This window comes from Pristiophorus japonicus, chromosome 10, assembly GCF_044704955.1.
Source record: "Pristiophorus japonicus isolate sPriJap1 chromosome 10, sPriJap1.hap1, whole genome shotgun sequence".
Classification (NCBI taxonomy): Eukaryota; Metazoa; Chordata; class Chondrichthyes; family Pristiophoridae; genus Pristiophorus; species Pristiophorus japonicus.
Genome location: NC_091986.1, coordinates 224,445,059 through 224,465,380, shown reverse-complemented (window position 1 = coordinate 224,465,380; position 20,322 = coordinate 224,445,059). Strand labels below are relative to the sequence as shown.

Here is a 20,322-nt window from a genome sequence, read left to right as displayed (position 1 = left end):
ACTGTTCCCATTGGGGGAAGGGTCGAGAACCAGAGGACACGGATTTAAGGTGATTGGCAGAAGTACCAAAAGTCGATGTAAGAAGGTTCCATACCCGAAACATTCACCTACCTTGGTGCATTTTCAGTTTTTAAATCACTATAATAAATCCCAATGTATTCTAAAAGCTAAAAGTACCATTTGATCCCATTCCTCAAACAATTTTATTTTATATATATTTTACCCTTGATCCCAATTCTTATAAATGTCTCAGATCACTTCACATCAATGTCTCCTGACATTTGTTTTGAGTGCATGGCCCCACATGTACGGTTTCTTGTACTGGAAGCGCCCCCGTCTTTCCCCCTCCTGGGAATGGGTTTAGTCTGTTCCTGAACTATCTCCTCCTTGAAGGCCTCCCACTGCTCATTTACCGCTTTACCCGACAATCTGTTTCCAATCCACTTGGCCAGACCCCTTTTCCACTTACAGAAATTTGGCCTCTCTCTCTCAAACAATTGTGGAGGAGCAGGAACAACATCCTGAACAAAGTCAGACAGGACTTTGGTTTAACATCTCAATCAAAAAGGGAGGGATCAATAATGTCACTTTAGATTAGATCCCATGACAACTGGCAACTCCACAATGGAGAAGATGTTTAATACAGTTAACACACCCAGCCCAACAGATGCAATGTCAAGGTGTTACTTTGCCCATAAGCATGCCAAAAGCGATTCTACTGAGGATATGCCAAGTATTTAAAGCGCTGACATGCACAGATCAAAGCAAGAGGTGCCTTGAGCACAGCAAATCCGCTGCAGTATTGTCACTTGGATTCTAGTCACGTGTGATAGTAGGCGTGTGAAATGTTCATACAATGAGCACTTGAACTGTGAAAACATTCAGCAGCACAATTGATTACAGCTTTTTCCCTTTCCAAACGTGCTGTGCCTGGAGAGACTATGGCGAGGTGGTGCTGGGTATAGAGCTGTCATTTTGGTAGAACAATTTGAGGTGCTAAATTAAAAGTATCACAGGAAGTCTATTGCACAATATTAAAACGTATTGGTACCAGTAACCCCGAGTGACGCCCATCCTTCCATCTGGTCTCCTCATTCACCCCAGCTTCCCAATTCTCGAGGCACCCCTACACCCAAGCCAAGTTTTCAAACCATTGCTCACTTACATACAGGTAAAGCTCAATATTGCAGTGTCTGATTTGATGAACAAGCCTAATTATTGTCAGTTGGTGTTGGTAGCACTCTCAGTCAGTCAGTGCGCCGTGGGTTCAAGTCTCACTCCATGGCAAACACATAATCTAAGCTCAAGTGAGTACGAGGGAGCGGTATATTGTAGGAGATGCTGTCTTTATTGTAGGATATGCTAAGGAGACTTCAAACTATGGCCCTCTCTGCCTGCTAAGATGGGCATTCAAGATCCCCTGGTACTATTCAAAGAGGAGGCGAGTTCTCCGTCTCCCAACCAACATTCATCCCCAAACAACAACGCCAAAATAGGATAATTGTCCACGCACGGATCTGCTGCCATATTTCCCTATCATAGGCAGTTCCTCGGATAATCGAGGAAGACTTGATTCCACTCTTAGAATGAGTTCTTAGGTGGCTGAACAGTCCAATACGAGAACCACAGTCTCGGTCACAGATGCGACAGAGGGAAGGGGTGGGCAAGGAGTCTGGTTTGCCGCACGCTCCTTCCGCTTGGTTTCTGCATGCTCTCGGTGACGATACTCGAGGTGCTCAGCGCCCTCCCGAATGCACTTCCTCCACTTAGGCCGGTCTGTGGCCAGGGACTCCCAAGTGTCAGTGGGGATGTCGCACTTTATCAGGGAGGCTTTGAGGGTTTCCTCTGCCCACCTTTGGCTCATTTGGCGTGGACAAGTTCAGAGTAGAGTGCTTGCCTTGGGAGTCTCGTGACTGGCATGCGAACTATGTGGCCTGCCCAGCAGAGCTGGTCAAGTGTGGTCAGTACTTTAATGCTGGGGATGTTGGCCTGGACGAGGACGCTAATATTGGTGCGTCTGTCCTCCCAGGGGATTTGCAGGATCTTGCGGAAACATCGCTGGTGGTATTTCTCCAGCGACTTGGTGTCTACTGTACATGGTCCACGTATCTGAGCCATACAGGAGGCCCTGTAGACCATGAGCTTGATGACAGTTTTGAGGGACTGGTGTTCAAACACACTTTTCCTCAGGGCGAAAGCTGCACTGGCGCACTGGAGGTGGTGTTGGATCTCGTCGTCAATGCCTGCTCTTGTTGATAGGAGGCTCCCAAGATAGGGGAAGTGGTCCATTTTGTCCAGGGCTATGCCGTGGATCTTGATGTCTGGGGGGTAGTGCTGTGCGGCGAGGACAGGCTGCTGGAGGACCTTTGTCTTACAGATGTTAACCATAAGGCCCATGCTTTCATACGCCTCAGTAAATATGACTCGGTAAAAACAACAGCGATTACCCTTCAACAGTTAGCTGTAAAGCACTTTGAGACATTGAGGGCATGAAAGGGACGAGATATAAACGTTCCTTGGTTTGAACTCTGCTCCGTGCAAGAGCAAATTGTGAACATTATCCTTCAGACTGCGTTGTCTCAAAAATCTGAATTAAAATTCTCAGTAAAGGTGGATTTTGAAGTTGGTTTGTTGTCAGTGTGTGTGGAAGCAGTGCAGTTTGGCCCATTGACAGCCAATCAAAGCCATTCAGCCCATCGTGTCTGCCAGCTCTCTGGAAGAACTAGCGACTTATTCCCTATCCCTGCCTCTCGTTATAATACCCATTTAATTTCTTTCATTTTCAAATATTTATCCACTTCCCTTTTAAAAGCTATTAGGGTTTCTGCTGCCACCATTGTTTACTTCCCTCCAGTCCAAAAAACATCCTTTAACCACAACTCTCTTTCCTTGTCCTAACCAATTCCTATCCATGCTCCCGCACTCTCTTTAATAGCGCGTGGCCTACCTAATGGTTTCAGCAACCCCCTGTGCAGTACCTCAAATACCTTTCGACAATCCATATACACAACATCCACTACATTTCCAGCATCAAAGCACTAATTTCCACAAAGAACTCAATTAATGTTTTCAATGACACTGCTACAGGCTTTTACCGAGAGGAGGTGATGGAGGAATGGGAACCTCCCTATGAGACAGTTCTGATTTATAGGGGCCCTCACACTTGCTGTGGGGGAGCTAGGTTCACTCTGCTCCTGAACTGCCTTGTGTTACTGGAAGTGGGAGCAACACAGAATCCCACCTTGGAGAACACGCCACAGCCAGGCAAGCGATCAACAGAGGCCCGAAGGCACACAGGGCGAGGCGAGTCTCGGCACACTGGGAGAGAGAGAGAGCCACTGTGGGGTGCGTTGTGCCTGAATTGTGATTATCGTCTCTGAAGCAGCAGCAGAAACTCTTCCACAATGTTTCTTATACACAAGTTAAACAAAACTCGAATTGTTGTTCTCAATTTGAGCGAACAGCCGAAGCCCAATTCTATGAATCCGTCTATTCAGCTCAACCTTTACAGCTGCACTTTAGCAATCGGTGCTCTCAGTTAAGTGACAGGACACTGCTGTTTCACACAATCCTAGAAATGAGACGAGTATCTCACTGGGCACAATTGCAGAGACTGTACTGAAATAGAAGTTTGAACCCCCCCACCCCCCATACTGGCTTTCAGAGATTTTACAATCAATACAAACTACAAAGTCACACACGGGCCAACGGATGTCAGAAGGTTGCTGCCATAGATCCTACAGAACATGAACTGGATATGAACAGTTCAGTACAAAACGCAAAGAGGAAGCATTGAACACGTCCCAGCAAAATAAACACCACCCACAGAAGATTGAAAGAAGTGGTGGGGTAGACAGTGCTCTTACACCCTTGGAACCGGTGTTCAAATCCAGCGCAGGCCAAAGGAATCAAGGTCACTTTAAGCTGGCTGTTAAATAAGTTTCAGTAATCTCATTCCAGTTACTAGTGCAAGTGTTTGGTGAGACAGTGTAGAGGGAGCCTTACTTTGTATCTAACCCCGTGCTGTACTTGCCCTGGGAGTGTTTGATGGAACAGTGTAGAGGGAGCTTTACTCTGTATCTAACCTGTGCTGTACCTGGTTTAGCAACACATTACGTCCAAAATAGAAACCGATGGGATTTCTTAACCGATAAGGGAATAAGGGGTTATGGGGAGCGGGCAGGGAAGTGGACCCAAGTCCATGATCGGATCAGCTATGATCGTATTAAATGGCAGAGCAGGCTCGAGGGGCCGTATGGCCGACTCCTGCTCCTATTTCTTATCTTACATTAAAGTATTCCTTTCCTGAGCACAGAAATACCTCACTTTGATGAGCCCAAAAATTCATTTTTGAAAAAAGGCAAAGGTTTTTAAACACCCACAAGAACATCTGTTTGGAAAGTTTAATGAAATTTGAGCTGCACAAAATTACAAAACTACAACCGCAAGTCTTCCTTTATTGATCTGTGCTTTGTCTCTTGGATTGAATTGGCTGTTATTTTAGGTTTTACTATACACTGTTAATACACGGTGATAGATCAGACATCTGCTGCCAGACAGAAATTGAATAATGCTGTCGCACTAATCGGATCTCACTGGGTAACAGCAGCATCCGACAACTCCCCACCCCATCTGTCTTCTTTACTCTGCAGGAGTTTGGAGGTCCTGATTTGGACCAACTCGCAACAAAACCGTCAGTCTAACCTGCATCAACCAGGTAGTGCGTCTGTGAACATAGTTATTCGGATCTGTTCTGTTCAACTAATAGAAACTGCCAATTTAAAAAACCCAATAGATTTGGTGAGCAAAACCAACCAAAGCAGACAGTGAGATACAGAACAGAGGTTATCCACTTTGGGGGCAAAAACACAAAGGCAGAATATTATCTGAATGGCGGAAGATTAGAAAAAGGGGAGGTGCAACGAGATTTTGGTGTTATGGTACATCAGTCATTGAACGTTGGCATGCAGGTACAGCAGGCAGTGAAGAAGGAAAATGGCATGTTGGTCTTCATAGCTAGGGGATTTGAGTATAGGAGCAGGGAGGTCTTACTGCACTTGTACAGGGCCTTGCTGAGGCCTCACCTGGAATATTGTGTTCAGTTTTGGTCTCCTAATCTGAGGAAGGATGTTCTTGCTATTGAGGGAGTGCAGCGAAGGTTCAACAGACTGATTCCCAGGATGGCAGGACTGATATATGAGGAGAGACTGGATCGACTGGGCCTGTATTCACTGGAGTTTAGAAGGATGAGAGGGGATCTCATAGAAACGTATAAAATTCTGACGGGACTGGACAGGTTAGATGCAGGAAGAATGTTCCCGATGTTGGGGAAGTCCAGAACCAGGGGACACAGTCTAAGGATCAGGGGTAAGCCATTTAGGACTGAGATGAGGAGAAACTTCTTCACTCAGAGAGTTGTTAACCTGTGAAATTCCCTGCCGCAGAGTTGTTGAGGCCAGTTCATTGGATATATTCAAGAGGGAGTTAGATGTGGCCCTTACGGCTAAAGGGATCAAGGGGTATGGAGAGAAAGCAGGAAAGGGGTACTGAGGTGAATGATCAGCATGATCTTATTGAATGGTGGTGCAGGCTCGAAGGGCCGAATGGCCTACTCCTGCACCTATTTTCTGTGTTTCGATGTAGAACGATGGTTGGACAGAGGGTCGAGGTCGATACAGAGAGACGACGTGTCCAGTGGCCCATTCACCTGCACCAGCAGGTCTTCAGCTCCAGACTGCACTTTCTGCACCTGCTATCACATCATCCAGGCTGAGGAAACACAGTTACAAACAATTCCTTTCGGAATATGGGCAACATAGGCAAGGCACCGGGGGACACACACACACCCCCCCGCCTCCCCCTCACACCCGGGGGGACCCCCCTCCCCCTCACACCCGGGGGGCCCTCGCTATCTGTCCTGTACCGGATATCTACTAAACGACTGTAGATATCAGTCCTGTACCGGATATCTACTAAACGACTGTCGATATCAGTCCTGTAACGGATATCTACTAAACGACTGTAGATATCAGTCCTGTACCGGATCCACTTTGTAATACCCCAGTAAAATAATGCTAATGGCAGTTGGTGAATAGGTAAATGATTGGAAATCCTCATGAAAGCTCAGTTCGATCATTACAGTTCTACATATTACAGGCAATTTTAGCTCACAGCCAACTTTCAAAGGGAACATACTGTATTGTACAAGAGATTAGTATGTGATCTAAAAATTAGCTCATTGTCAGAAAACCACTGCCTTAATTAGCTGAAATAGGTCTCAAATGCAAAGTCCATCTGAACATCTCGTGGTGCTTTGCGCCTTAATCATTTTCAGAGCAGACTTTAACCGCATCTAAACAGTAAAATCAAAATGAGCAGAAGCTGTGAGAGGGTTCAGATATACCAATTCATGGAGCAGGAGCAAGATCCTCGTGCGAGTCTTCAATCTCAGCCACATCGCTAGGACAGAAGGGTTCTTCACTCAGTGAAATGTTATTCTTAGAGTCAGAATAAGAGAGTGGTTTGCCTTGCTACCTCCCTGCATTGCAACACAGAGGAAATCTGATTTTGCGCAGCAAATTCAAGAGAAATGCAGGGAACAGCACCAATCCCTGTTCATGGCCTTCTTTGACCTCACAAAGGCCTTCGACACCGTCAACCGTGAGGGACTATGGAGCGTCCTCCTCCGTTTCGGCTGCCCCCAAAAGTTTACCACCATCCTTCGCCTGCTCCACGATGACATGCAAGCAGTGATCCTGACCAAAGGATCCATCACGGACCCAATCCACGTTCAGACCGGAGTCAAGCAAGGCTGTGTCATCGCACCAACGCCCTTCTCGATCTTCCTCGCTGCACTGCTCCATCTCACTCTCAGTAAGCTCCCCGCTGGAGTGGAGCTAATCTACAGAACAAACGGGAAACTGTTCAACCTCCGCCGCCTCCAGGCCAGATCCCATCCTCCGTCATTGAATTACAGTAAGCAGGTGACACCTGCATCTGCGCACACTCGGAGGCCAAACTCCAAGCCATCGTCAACACCGATTGGTACGAGAGCATGGGCCTTACACTAAACATCCCTAAGATAACGGTCCTCTACCAACCTGCCCCCGCCACACAGCACTGCCGACCGATTATCAAATTCCACGACGAGGCCTTGGACAACGTGGATCATTTTCCATGCCAAGCCTCCTGTCAACAAGGGCAGACATCGATGACAACGTCAATGACGCCGTCAGTGTGCCAGCGCAGTCTTCGGTCGCCTGAGGAAGAGAGTGTTTGAAGACCAGGACCTCAAACCCGACACCAAGCTCATGGTCTACAGAGCAGTAGTGATACCCGCCCTCCTATATGCCTCAGAGACATGGACGATGTACAGCAGGCACCTCAAAGCACTGGAGAAGTACCACCAACGCTGCCTCCACAAGATCCTACAAATCCACTGGGAGGACAGACACACCAACGTCAGTGTTCTTGCTCAGGCCAACATCCCCAGCATCGAAGCACTGATCAACTCTGTTGGGCGGGCCATGTCGTCCACATGTCCGATACAAGACTCCCAAATCGAGCGCTCTACTCGGAGCTCCAACACAGCAAGAAAGCCCCAGGTGGGCAGAGGAAATGCTTCAAGAACACCCTCAAAGCCTCCTTGATAAAGTACAACATCCCCACCGACTCCTGGAAATTCCTGGCGCAAGACTGCCCAAAGTGAAGGAAAAGCATCCGGGAGGGCGCCGAGCACTTTGAGGGTCTACTCCGGGAGCAAGCTGAAGCCAAGCGTAGACAGCGGAAGGAGCATACGGCAACCCAGGCACCCTACCCACCCATTCCTTCAACCACTGCCTGCCTCACCTGTGACAGAGACTGTAGGTCCCGCATAGGACTCAGCCACATGAGAACTCATTTTTAGTGTGGAAGCAAGTCATCCTCGACTCCGAGGGTCTGCCTAAGACTCTCAGAAGCAGAATAAGCGTGCGAGTGGTTTGCATTGCTATCTCCCTGCATTGCAGCACAGGGGGAATCGGAAAGAACCAGGGATTAAATACATACATAAGAACATATGATATCGACAGGCAGAAATAGGCAAATCAGTCCAGCAAGCCTGCCCCACACCATGATGGTCGGACCATGATGGCAAAATACTGCTTCAAACCCCGCCGCCCCCCCATGTAATCTCCCGGGAGAGGCAAAGAACCGAAAAACCCACGGTCAACTGGGAGGCAACAGTTTGGAAAATACTTCAGTCAGTCAGAATAGTCACAGCAGGAGAGCCACCATACGATACAAAAGAGAAGCTAACGTTTGGGTGCAAACCTTCAGCAAATCTAGGCTCCAATCGAGAGTATAAATTGCAGGGAGTATAAAATGCTCCTCTGCCTATCCCACTGTCACTAAAAGTCTAATTATTGCTCACACACAGCCCCCACCGGTGGAGTACACCCAAGTCATTTATCTTAAATATAGCACCGTGTATGCTGCAGTGCAAGGTCCCATCCTGCATGGTTATTTAATTAACCGATACATCATGAATTCAAAGTGAGAGCGTTTATCTCCCAGGCATTCATCTATTGATATGAATATAAATTTTGCCAGCCAAGCAGCACTGTTAATCTTTAGTTGCTTATCAACAGACTTAGCCAAAAACAATGGCTAGGGGAACACCACAGAACATTAACACTCCTGTCTCAGGGTAACCACCAGGACTGCAGTCGTGTGGATCGCTGCGAGGCAGGGCTGCGTTATAATAAACTATTCTATCTCCCCAGGGCAGGCCTGAACCTTTCATTGTGCATCTAATTCAGGTTCTGAAGCTCTTTTTACGTGAAGTTTATTTTAAGAAAAGACCATCAGGCCAATTACTAACTTCACTACCATATACTGAGCCTGATGAGTCTCATATGGGTAATGACAACCCTTGAAGGTGGGAGGAGAAACAGACTGTACATTTAGACCATAAAACTCCATTATACAAACTCAGACATGGTGGCAGGGAACTAGGAGAGAGCAACTTAGGGACTAGTAAATGACGTGTTGTCTAACAAATGCAGGCGAGGAAGAGGAGATTGGATGGGACCAGACAGGATAGAAGGAAAGAAAGACAGACTTGCATTTATATAGCGCCTTTCACAAGCACCAGACATCTCAAAGTGCTTTACACCCAATGAAAGTACTTTAGGGGTGTAGTCACTGTCGTAATGTGGGAAACAGAAGGTGTAGGAAATGCCTAATTTCATCTCTTGCTCTCCACATCTGCGGTTTGAGGTAAGCAGGTGACAACAGGGGAATTGTGTGTCTTGTTTGTGTTAACTGGCTGAAGGGGAACTGGGTGCAGCCAAGGAGTAAATTCAAACGTTGTCCCTCACCTCAGAGATTACAACAAGGTTCTGTCTGCTCAACTGCCCAGCGACCTAGCCCTGACCACGTTAAATATACATGCTCCATACATCCATCGGAGCTAAAACTAAAACCCAAAACCCCTTTCCACCGTTCATCACCCGGCTCGGCTCGCGATCTGGCCCCAAGTTCATTACCGGCAGCATTCGGGCACGAGCACGAGGGAAAATAAGTATAATTTTTTCCAGTTTAGGGAAGTGTATTAATAATTAAATATCAGGTGGTGAATTATTTATGCTTTGATTGCACTGCAAATCAAAGCTGGGGCTGTGAAGATGCTTCTATAATTCAGTGCTGCACAATGGGACCAGTCACAAACGTCCTCATTTAAGCATACAGCATAAAACAAGAGCAGCAATGGCTCCAGCAATCTACTGGTAAACACCACACCCACTAAGGCTCATCGCTGCGTGAACACTGGGGCTGCGATTAGAAACATAGAAAATAGGTGCAGGAGTAGGCCATTCGGCCCTTCGAGCCTGCACCACCATTCAATAAGATCATGGCTGATCATTGCCTCAGTACCCCTTTCCCGCTTTATCTCCGTATCCCTTGATCTCTTTAGCCGTAAGGGCCATATCTAACTCCCTCTTGAATATACCCAATGAATTGGCATCAACAACTCTCTGCGGCAGGGAATTCCACAGGTTAACAACTCTCTGAGTGAAGAAGTTTCGCCTCATCTCAGTCCTAAATGGCTTACCCCTTATCCTTAGACTGTGACCCCTGGTTCTGGACTTCCCCAACATCGGGAATATTCTTCCTGCATCTAACCTGTCCAATCCCGTCAGAATCTTATATGTTTCTATGAGATCCCCTCTCATTCTTCTAAATTCCAGTGAAAATAAGCCTAGTCGATCCAGTCTTTCTTCATATGTCAGTCCTGCTATCCCGGGAATCAGTCTGGTGAACCTTTGCTGCACTCCCTCAATAGCAAAAATGTCCTTCCTCAGATTAGACGACCAAAACTGAACAAAATATTCCAGGTGAGGCCTCACTAAGGCCCTGTACAACTGCAGCAACACCTCCCTGCTCCTATACTCAAATCCCCTCGCTATGAAGGCCAACATACCATTCGCCTTCTTCACCGCCTGCTGTACCTGCATGCCAACTTTCAATGACTGATGTACCATGACACCCAGGTCTCGTTGCACCTCCCCTTTTCCTAATCTGTCACCATTCAGATAATATTCTGTCTTCCTGTTTTTGCCACCAAAGTGGATAACCTCACAATTATCCACATTATATTGCATCTGCCATGCATTTGCCCACTCACCGAACCTGTCCAAGTCACCCTGCATCCTCCTCACAGCTCACACTGCCACCCAGCTTTGTGTCCTCTGGAAACTTGGAGATATTACATTCAATTTCTTCGTCCAAATCATTAATGTATATTGTAAATAACTGAGTTCCCAGCATTGAACCTTGATACCCCACTAGTCACTGCCTGCCATTCTGAAAAGGACCCGTTTATTCCTACTCTTTGCTTCCTGTCTGCCAACCAGTTCTCTATCCACGTCAATACATTACCCCCAATACCATATGCTTTAATTTTGCACGCTAATCTCTTGTGTGGGACCTTGTCAAAAGCCTTTTGAAAGTCCAAATACACCACACCCACTGGTTCTCTCTTGTCCACTCCTTTAGTTACATCCTCAAAAAATTCTAGAAGATTTGTCAAGCATGATTTCCCTTTCATGCTGACTTGGACCGATCCTGTCACTGCTTTCCAAATGCGCTGCTATTACATCTTTAATAATTGATTCCAACATTTTCCCCATTACCGATGTCCGGCTATCCGGTCTATAATTCCCTGTTTTCTCGCTTCCTCCTTTTTTAAAAAGTGGGGTTACATTAGCTACCTTCCAATCCATAGTATCTGAACCAGAGTCCATGGAATGTTGGAAAATGACCATCAATGTATCCACTATTTCTAGGGCCACTTCCTTAAGTACTCTGGGATGCAGACTATCAGGCCCTGGGGATTTACCGGCCTTCAGTTCCAGCAATTTCCCTCACGCTAATTTCCTGACTAAAAAAGGATTTCCTTCAGCTCCTCCTTCTCGCTAGACCCTCGGTCTTCACTAATCTTTTTCTCTTCACATATCTATAGAAGCTTTTGCAGTCAGTTTTTATGTTCCCTGCAAGCTTCCTCTCATACTCTATTTTCCCTCTCCTAATTAAACCCTTTGTCCTCCTCTGTGGAATTCTAAATTTCTCCCAGTCCTCAGGTTTGCTGCTTTTTCTGGCCAATTTATATGCTTCTTCCTTGGATTTAACACTATCCTTAATTTCCCTTATTAGCCACGGTTGAGCCACCTTCCCCGTTTTATTTTTACGCCAGACAGGGAAGTACAATTGTTGAAATTCATCCATGTGATAGAAACATAGAAAATAGGTGCAGGAGCAGGCCATTCAGCCCTTCTAGCCTGCACCGCCATTCAATGAGTTCATGGCTGAACATGAAACTTCAGTACCCCATTCCTGCTTTCTCGCCATACCCCTTGATCCCCCTAGTAGTAAGGACTTCATCTAACTCCTTTTTGAATATATTTAGTGAATTGGCCTCAACTACTTTCTGTGGTAGAGAATTCCACAGGTTCACCACTCTCTGGGTGAAGAAGTTTCTCCTCATCTCAGTCCTAAATGGCTTACCCCTTATCCTTAGACTGTGACCCCTGGTTCTGGACTTCCCCAACATTGGGAACATTCTTCCTGCATCTAACCTGTCTAAACCCGTCAGAATTTTAAACGTTTCTATGAGATCCCCTCTCATTCCTCTGAACTCCAGTGAACACAAGCCCAGTCGATCCAGTCCCCCTTGAAAGGTCAGTCCCACCATCCCGGGAATCAGTCCGGTGAATCCCCGCCGGTGATCTTTAAATGTCTGTCATTGCCTATCCACTGTCAACCCTTTAAGTATCATTTGCCAGTCTATTCTAGCCAATTCACGTCTCATACCATCAAAGTTACCTTTCTTTAAGTTCAGGACCCTAGTCTCTGAATTAACTGTCACTCTCCATCTTAATGAAGAATTTTACCATATTATGGTCACTCTTCCCCAAGGGGCCTCGTACAACAAGATTGCTGATTAATCCTCTCTCATTACACATCACCCAGTCTAGGATGGCCTGCTCTCTAGTTGGTTCCTTGACATATTGGTCTGGAAAACCATCCCTAATACACTCCATGAAATCCTTCTCCACTGCATTGCTACCAGTTTGGTTAACTCAATCTATATGTAGATTGAAGTCGCCCGTGATAACTGTTGTACCTTTATTGCACACATACCCATCAGATTGTTCTGGATGGGTAGTGGAGTCCAGATGGACAAGCAGCAGGAAGCTTCCCCGCGCTCTGTGCTGCTCAGTTGTACAGTTTTAACTAATGGAACGTGACAGCCTGCAATGGGTGCGTCGTTGTGAAGCTGGCAAAGCTCTGCTGCAGATCTAGCTGTCAAAAGCATTTCAGTGAACACCAATAAGCACATTGTTGCGCATCACCTCAGGTATTACCAATGGTACACTGGAAATTATTTGTGGAAGGTATCAAGACCCGATTTTATACCCTCTCTCCTTCTGTCTCTTAGATTTTCTCAAACTTTACCATTTCAAAAAAGGTGTCTGGCAACCCCCTCAAAACATCTGGGACGTTCAGTCACACTGTGACTACTTAGCAAGTGGCACTGGCAGAGGCTTCTCGATAGGGAAATGGTGGGGTTACCAGGAGGGAGCGTAGTAACGTCAAGAGGGAGGGGGAAAATAACCAACATACCATATTCTTGCACGGTTTATTGGTGGAGCTATGTGTGTGTGTTTGGTATTGACGGTTAATAAAATCAGTAAAATAAACCCTGTTCCAAGTTTGGAGAGGAAAGGGGGGTTGGCAAGGACAGAGGGGTTGCGGCTATGTTTTTTCAGGAAGGGTGTGATGATGGGATTTTGAAAGAAAGCTGAACAGGACCTAAGGAAAGGCAACCATTTACAATGTCAGCGAGCTTGGGTTCAGGAAGGGATGTTACACGGTCACCAGTTTAGTGGGAGCAGCAGCTGGATCTCATGGACAAGATAAGCTCAGTGAGGTGACGAAGGGAGATGATCAGGTTAGGACTGGTGTAGGTGTGGCCGGGCGGGCAAGAGGAAGGTTTAACAGGTGGTCACAATCCATGCAATAAAGTAGTTCCTAAACTCCTCACTGAAAGAATGGATGGGCCAAGGGAGAGGGTTTTAAGGAGATGCTTGGTGGTGGAGAAAAGCAGAAGTTTGGGACGGAGGGCTGCAGACACACATCGCCAGATTTGAGACCAACATTTTTAAGCAATTCTACACTGTCAATAGCCGAATGCAGCTACTACTCCAGGATCAGCCTGGAAGACAATGTCAATGCTCTTCTGAATTACTCTGCACTTACTCCAGGCTGTACCTGCCCTGGGAGTGTTTGATGGGACAGTGCAGAGGGAGCTTTACTCTGTATCTAACCCGTGCTGTACCTGCCCTGGGAGTGTTTGATGGGACAGTGTAGAAGGAGCTTTACTCTGTATCTAACCCCGTGCTGTACCTGCCCTGGGAGTGTTTGATGGGACAGTGTAGAAGGAGCTTTACTCTGTATCTAACCCGTGCTGTACCACACCCAAGTTGGATATTGGATGCACAAAATGGTAAGGATTTAATGAGTTTTAGCACTAACATCCCTCACCCTGAAAACCACAAAATTGACAATAAAAACGAGATTTTGTTTTTGAAAGTCGGTTTGTCACAGTCGTGCAGGAACATACAGAACCGGTGAGGACCACAGTAATCCATATGGCCCATTCCAAAAAACAACACAGGACACATCTCTCATTACGAACAACCTGGCCATAGAGACAAGACCGCACCATCGCCCTCAGCCAGCTTTTGTGGCTGCTGCCATTCTTCAATCCTGGCTTCGTGCACAGGCAAGTGATAGTTAACACCAGAAATCCAGCACACTGGAATATATTAAACTGAATGAAATATGATATGAATCTCAGTACTATAGCTAATTTAGAACACAATAAAGGATGAAAGAAATGCTGTGTGAGTTGAATATTGCAATTTTCTGTTTAATATTTCCCTCCAAGGTTCAAAGCACAATCATTCTTCAGAGAAACCATTAAGTATTATCCCGCAGTCAAACTGTTTCAGTGCAATGCATCATGTCTGAATCCAGCAGCTCAGAAACAATATTTATTTAATAGTGGATTAATTATTTGCCAGGCTATCTCGAGCTAGGTAAATTGTGCACTTTACTCTTACCATACCATTGAGCTAGCTAAGGATTGCAAGGTTATAGCCCAGACTACACAGAAATAGGGACATTCATTGATAATCACGGTCTACAGGAGACAACACCCTCACTCCACACACTGCACAAGTAGCAGCTTCACCCATGCCAGAGTCAGAGGGGCACGTGTTCAACCTCACTCCAGGCCTTCAGCACACCAGGCCAAGGGGGCAGGCTGACGGGCTGAGGCAGAGGGGCCGATGGGGGAGAGGTCGAGGCGGAAGGGCTGCGGGGGGAGGGGCCATGGGGGAAGGGCCGGGGTCTTTAGGGCGTCAGTTCTAGTCAGGTTAAAGCACATTATTAGATCATCATCATAGGCAGTCCCTCGGGATCAAGGAAGACTTGCTTCCACTCTTAGCATGAGTTCTTAGGTGACTGAACAGTCCAATACGAGAACCACAGTCCCTGTCACAGGTGGGACAGACAGTGGTTGAGGGAAGGGGTGGGTGGGACAGGTTTGCTGCACGCTTCTTCCGCTGCCCGCGCTTGCTTTCTGCATGCTCTCAGCATTGAGACTCGAGGTGCTCAGCGCCCTCCACTTAGGACGGTCTTTGGCCAGGGTCCCCCAGGTGTCGGTGGGGATGTCGCACTTTAGCAGGGAGGCATTGAGGGTGTCCTCGTAACGTTTCCGCTGCCCACCTTTGGCTCGTTTGCCGTGGATGAGTTCCGAGTAGAGCGCTTGTTTGGGGAGTCTCGTGTCTGGCATGCGGACAATGTGGCCTGCCCAGCGAAGCTGATCAAGTGTGGTCAGTGCTTCAATGCTGGGGATGTTGGCCTGGACGCTAATGTTGGTGTGTCTGAATCCCCTACTGGATTTATTTGATAAGATTCTATGGGATATACTGCACAGAAACAGACCATTCGGCCCAACCAGTCCATGCTGGCATTTATGCTCCACTTGAGCCTCCTCCCGTCTTTCCCCATCTATATCTATCAGCGTAACCCGCTATTTCCCATCTCCCTCATATGCTTGTCTAGCCTCCCTTTCAATGCATCGATACTATTCACCTCAACCACTCCCTGTGGCAGCGAGTTCCACATTCTCACCACTCTGTGGGTAAAGAAGTTTCTCCTGAATTCCCCATTGGATTTATTAGTGACTGCCTTATATTGATGGCCTCTAGTTATAGAACATAGAAATTTACAGCGCAGGAGGAGGCCATTTCGACCCATCGTGTCCGCGCCAACTGACAAAGAGCCGCACGGCCCTCGGTCAGCCTCCCTGAAGGTTACATATAAACCTATGAACAATGGCGGAAAGGCAAAGAGCACCCAGCCCAACCAGTCCGCCTCACACAACTGTGACACCCCTTATACTGAAACATTCTACACTCCACCCCAACCAGAGCCATGTGATCTCCTGGGAGAGGCAAAAACCAGATAAAAACCCAGGCCAATTGAGGGAAAAAATCTGGGAAAATTCCTCTCCGACCCATCCAGGCAATCGAAACTAGTCCAGGAGATCACCCTGGCCGTATTCGATTCCCTGCAGTACTTACCATTATATCTGCGCCGTCCAACAAAAGGTCATCCAGTCTAATCCCAATTACCAGCTCTACGTCCATAACCCTCCCCAAGTGCATTACCTCACACTTCTCTGAATTAAATTCCATTTGACCAGTAGATTGATATCCTCCTGCAGCCCATGACTTTCCTCTTCATTATCAACCACACAGCCAATTTTAGTGTCATCTGCAAACTTCTTAATCATACTCCCTATATTCATACTCCCTATGGGCTAACCAAACTGGAAGCAATACGGTGGAGGAGGATTTCCTGGAGTGCACAAGGGATGGTTTTCCAGACCAATATGTCAAGGAACCAACTAGGGGGGAGGCCATCTTAGACTGGGTGTTGTGTAATGAGAGAGGATTAATTAGCAATCTCATTGTGCGAGGCCCCTTGGGGCAGAGTGACCATAATATGGTGGAATTCTACATTAGGATGGAGAATGAAACAGTTAATTCAGAGACCATGGTCCAGAACTTAAAGAAGGGTAACTTTGAAGGTATGAGGCATGAATTGGCTAGGATAGATTGGCGAATGATACTTAAGGGGTTGACAGTGGATGGGCAATGGCAGACATTTAGAGACCGCATGGATGAACTACAACAATTGTACATTCCTGTCTGGCGTAAAAATAAAAAAGGGAAGATGGCTCAACTGTGGCTATCAAGGGAAATCAGGGATAGTATTAAAGCCAAGGAAGTGGCATACAAATTGGCCAGAAATAGCAGTGAACCTGGGGACTGGGAGAAATTTAGAACTCAACAGATGAGGACAAAGGGTTTGATTAGGGCAGGGAAAATAGAGTACAAGAGGAAGCTTGCAGGGAACATTAAGACGGACTGCAAAAGTTTCTATAGATATATAAAGAGAAAAAGGTTAGTAAAGACAAACGTAGGTCCCCTGCAGTCAGAATCAGGGGAAGTCATAACTGGGAACAAAGAAATGGCAGACCAATTGAACAAGTACTTTGGTTCGGTATTCACTAAGGAGGACACAAACAACCTTCCGGATATAAAAGGGATCAGAGGGTCTAGTAAGAAGGAGGAACTGAGGGAAATCCTTATTAGTCGGGAAATTGTGTTGGGGAAATTAATGGGATTGAAGGCCAATAAATCCCCAGGGCCTGATGGACTGCATCCCAGAGGTGGCCTTGGAAATAGCGGATGCATTGACAGTCATTTTCCAACATTCCATAGACTCTGGATCAGTTCCTATCGAGTGGAGGGTAGCCAATGTAACCCCACTTTTTAAAAAAGGAGGGAGAGAGAAAACAGGGAATTATAGACCGGTCAGCCTGACCTCAGTAGTTGTAAGATGATGGAATCAATTATTAAGGATGTCATAGCAGCGCATTTGGAAAGAGGTGACATGATAGGTCCAAGTCAGCATGGATTTGTGAAAGGGAAATCATGCTTGACAAATCTTCTGGAATTTTTTGAGGATGTTTCCAGTAGAGTGGACAAGGGAGAACCAGTTGATGTGGTATATTTGGACTTTCAGAAGGCTTTCGACAAGGTCCCACACAAGAGATTAGTGTGCAAAGTTAAAGCACATGGGATTGGGGGTAGTGTGCTGACATGGATTGAGAACTGGTTGTCAGACAGGAAGCAAAGAGTAGGAGTAAATGGGTACTTTTCAGAATGGCAGGCAGTGACTAGTGGGGTACCGCAAGGTTCTGTGCTGGGGCCCCAGCTGTTTACACTGTACATCAATGATTTGGACGAGGGGATTAAATGTAATATCTCCAAATTTGCGGATGACACTAAGTTGGGTGGCAGTGAGCTGCGAGGAGGATGCTATGAGGCTGCAGAGTGACTTTGATAGGTTAGGTGAGTGGGCAAATGCATGGCAGATGAAGTATAATGTGGATAAATGTGAGGTTATCCACTTTGGTGGTAAAAACAGAGAGACAGACTATTATCTGAATGGTGACAGATTGGGAAAAGGGGAGGTGCAACGAGACCTGGGTGTCATGGTACATCAGTCATTGAAGGTTGGCATGCAGGTACAGCAGGCGGTTAAGAAAGCAAATGGCATGTTGGCCTTCATAGCGAGGGGATTTGAGTACAGGGGCAGGGAGGTGTTACTACAGTTGTACAGGGCCTTGGTGAGGCCACACCTGGAGTATTGTGTACAGTTTTGGTCTCCTAACTTGAGGAAGGACATTCTTGCTATTGAGGGAGTGCAGCGAAGGTTCACCAGACTGATTCCCGGGATGGCGGGACTGACATATCAAGAAAGACTGGATCAACTGGGCTTGTATTCACTGGAGTTCAGAAGAATGAGAGGGGATCTCATAGAAACGTTTAAAATTCTGACGGGTTTAGACAGGTTAGATGCAGGAAGAATGTCCCCAATGTTGGGGAAGTCCAGAACCAGGGGTCACAGTCTAAGGATAAGGGGTAAGCCATTTAGGACTGAGATGAGATGTGGTGAACCTGTGGAATTCTCTACCACAGAAAGTTGTTGAGGTCAATTCACTAAATATATTCAAAAAGGAGTTCGATATATTCCTTACTACTCGGGGGATCAAGGGGTATGGCAGAAAGCAGGAATGGGGTACTGAGGTTGCATGTTTAGCCATGAACTCATTGAATGGCGGTGCAGGCTCGAAGGGCCGAATGGCCTACTCCTGCACCTATTTTCTATTTTCTATGTTTCTAAATATACCGCAAAAAGCAAGGGACCCAGTACTGAGCCCTGCGGAACCCCACTGGAAACATCCTTCCAGTCACAAAAACATCCATCAACCATTACTTCCTACCTTTAAGCAAATTTTGGATCCAACTTGCCACTTTGCCCTGGATCCCATGGGCTTTAACCTTCGTGACTAGTCTACCATGTGGACCCTTATTAAAAGCTTTGCCAAAGTCCATATATACTGCATTATACGCACTAACCTCATAGTTACCTGCTCGAAAAATTCAATCAGTTTAGTCAAACACAATCTTCCCTTAACAAATCCGTGCTAACTGTCCCTAATTAATCCTTGCCTTTCCAAATGCAGATTTATCCTGTTTTACAGGATTTTTTCCAATAATTTTCCCACCACTAAGGTTAGGCTGACAGGCCTGTAATTACTCGGCCTATCCCTTTCTCCCTTCTTAAACAAGCGTACTACATTAGCAGTCCTCCAATCCTCCGACACCATGCCCAAATCCAAAGAGGACTGGAAAATGATGGTCAAGGCCTCTGCTATTTCCTCTTTTACTTCACTCAACAGCCTGGGATGCACCTCATTCAGGCCTGGGGACTTATCCACTTACAAAGCTGCTAAACCCCTTAATATCTCCTCTCTCACTATGCTTATTTCATCCATAATTTCATACTCCTCCTCGATAGCAGTATCTGCATTGCCCCTTTCCTTTGTGAAAACAGATGCAAAGTATTCATCAAGAACCTTCCCAACATCTTCCGCCTCCAAACACAGATTACCCTCATGGTCTCTAATAGGCCCTACCCTTCCTTTAGTTACCCTCTTGCTCTTAATATATTTATAGAACATCTTATGCTCTTCCCCACAAGTGGAAACATTCTCTCTGTATCCACTTGATCAAAACCTTTTTGAAGACCTCTATTAGGTCACCCCTCAGCCATTTTTTCAAGAGAAAAGAGACCCAGTCTGATCATCCATCATAATGTCGCGCAAGATGGAAATGAAACAGCCTACAAGGATGTAACCTATGCTGCACCTCAACCCTGGATTCACTGCGTTTTATGAGAGGCGGAATCAAATTATTGAAAGATGCTGGAAAACACTGCACGCTGAGCCCAGTAATGGGCAGCCATCTCCTGGAACTGTTCAACTGCAGACAGATCGAGATGATCAAAGTACGTTTTTTTCATTTACCGTACTGAACTCTTGTTATATTTGTAAAGAGTGAGTCTGTATAATTGAATGATACAGCACAGGAGGGGGCCATTCAGCCTAGCGTGTCTGTGCCAGCTCTTTGAAAGAGCGAATGACTCCCACCCATGGTTTCTGGAAGCGCTCGCCAGGACAGTGACAGTAATGAGGGACCACTGGCTAACCAACAGCATCGATTTTTATAAAGTTTCTAAAGTAGGCTGGCTTTTAGCTGAGGAATGCCCAGAGCTGCTGCTGACCCAGTTCCACAC

At 46.4% G+C, this 20,322-nt stretch overlaps 1 protein-coding gene across 1 annotated transcript in view; it reads right to left on the bottom strand.

The window, feature by feature from the left end:
* LOC139275332 (F-box/WD repeat-containing protein 7-like) overlaps positions 1-20,322 on the bottom strand; it is a 278,013-nt gene that overhangs the window by 67,125 nt on the left and 190,566 nt on the right. The window lies entirely within an intron of this gene.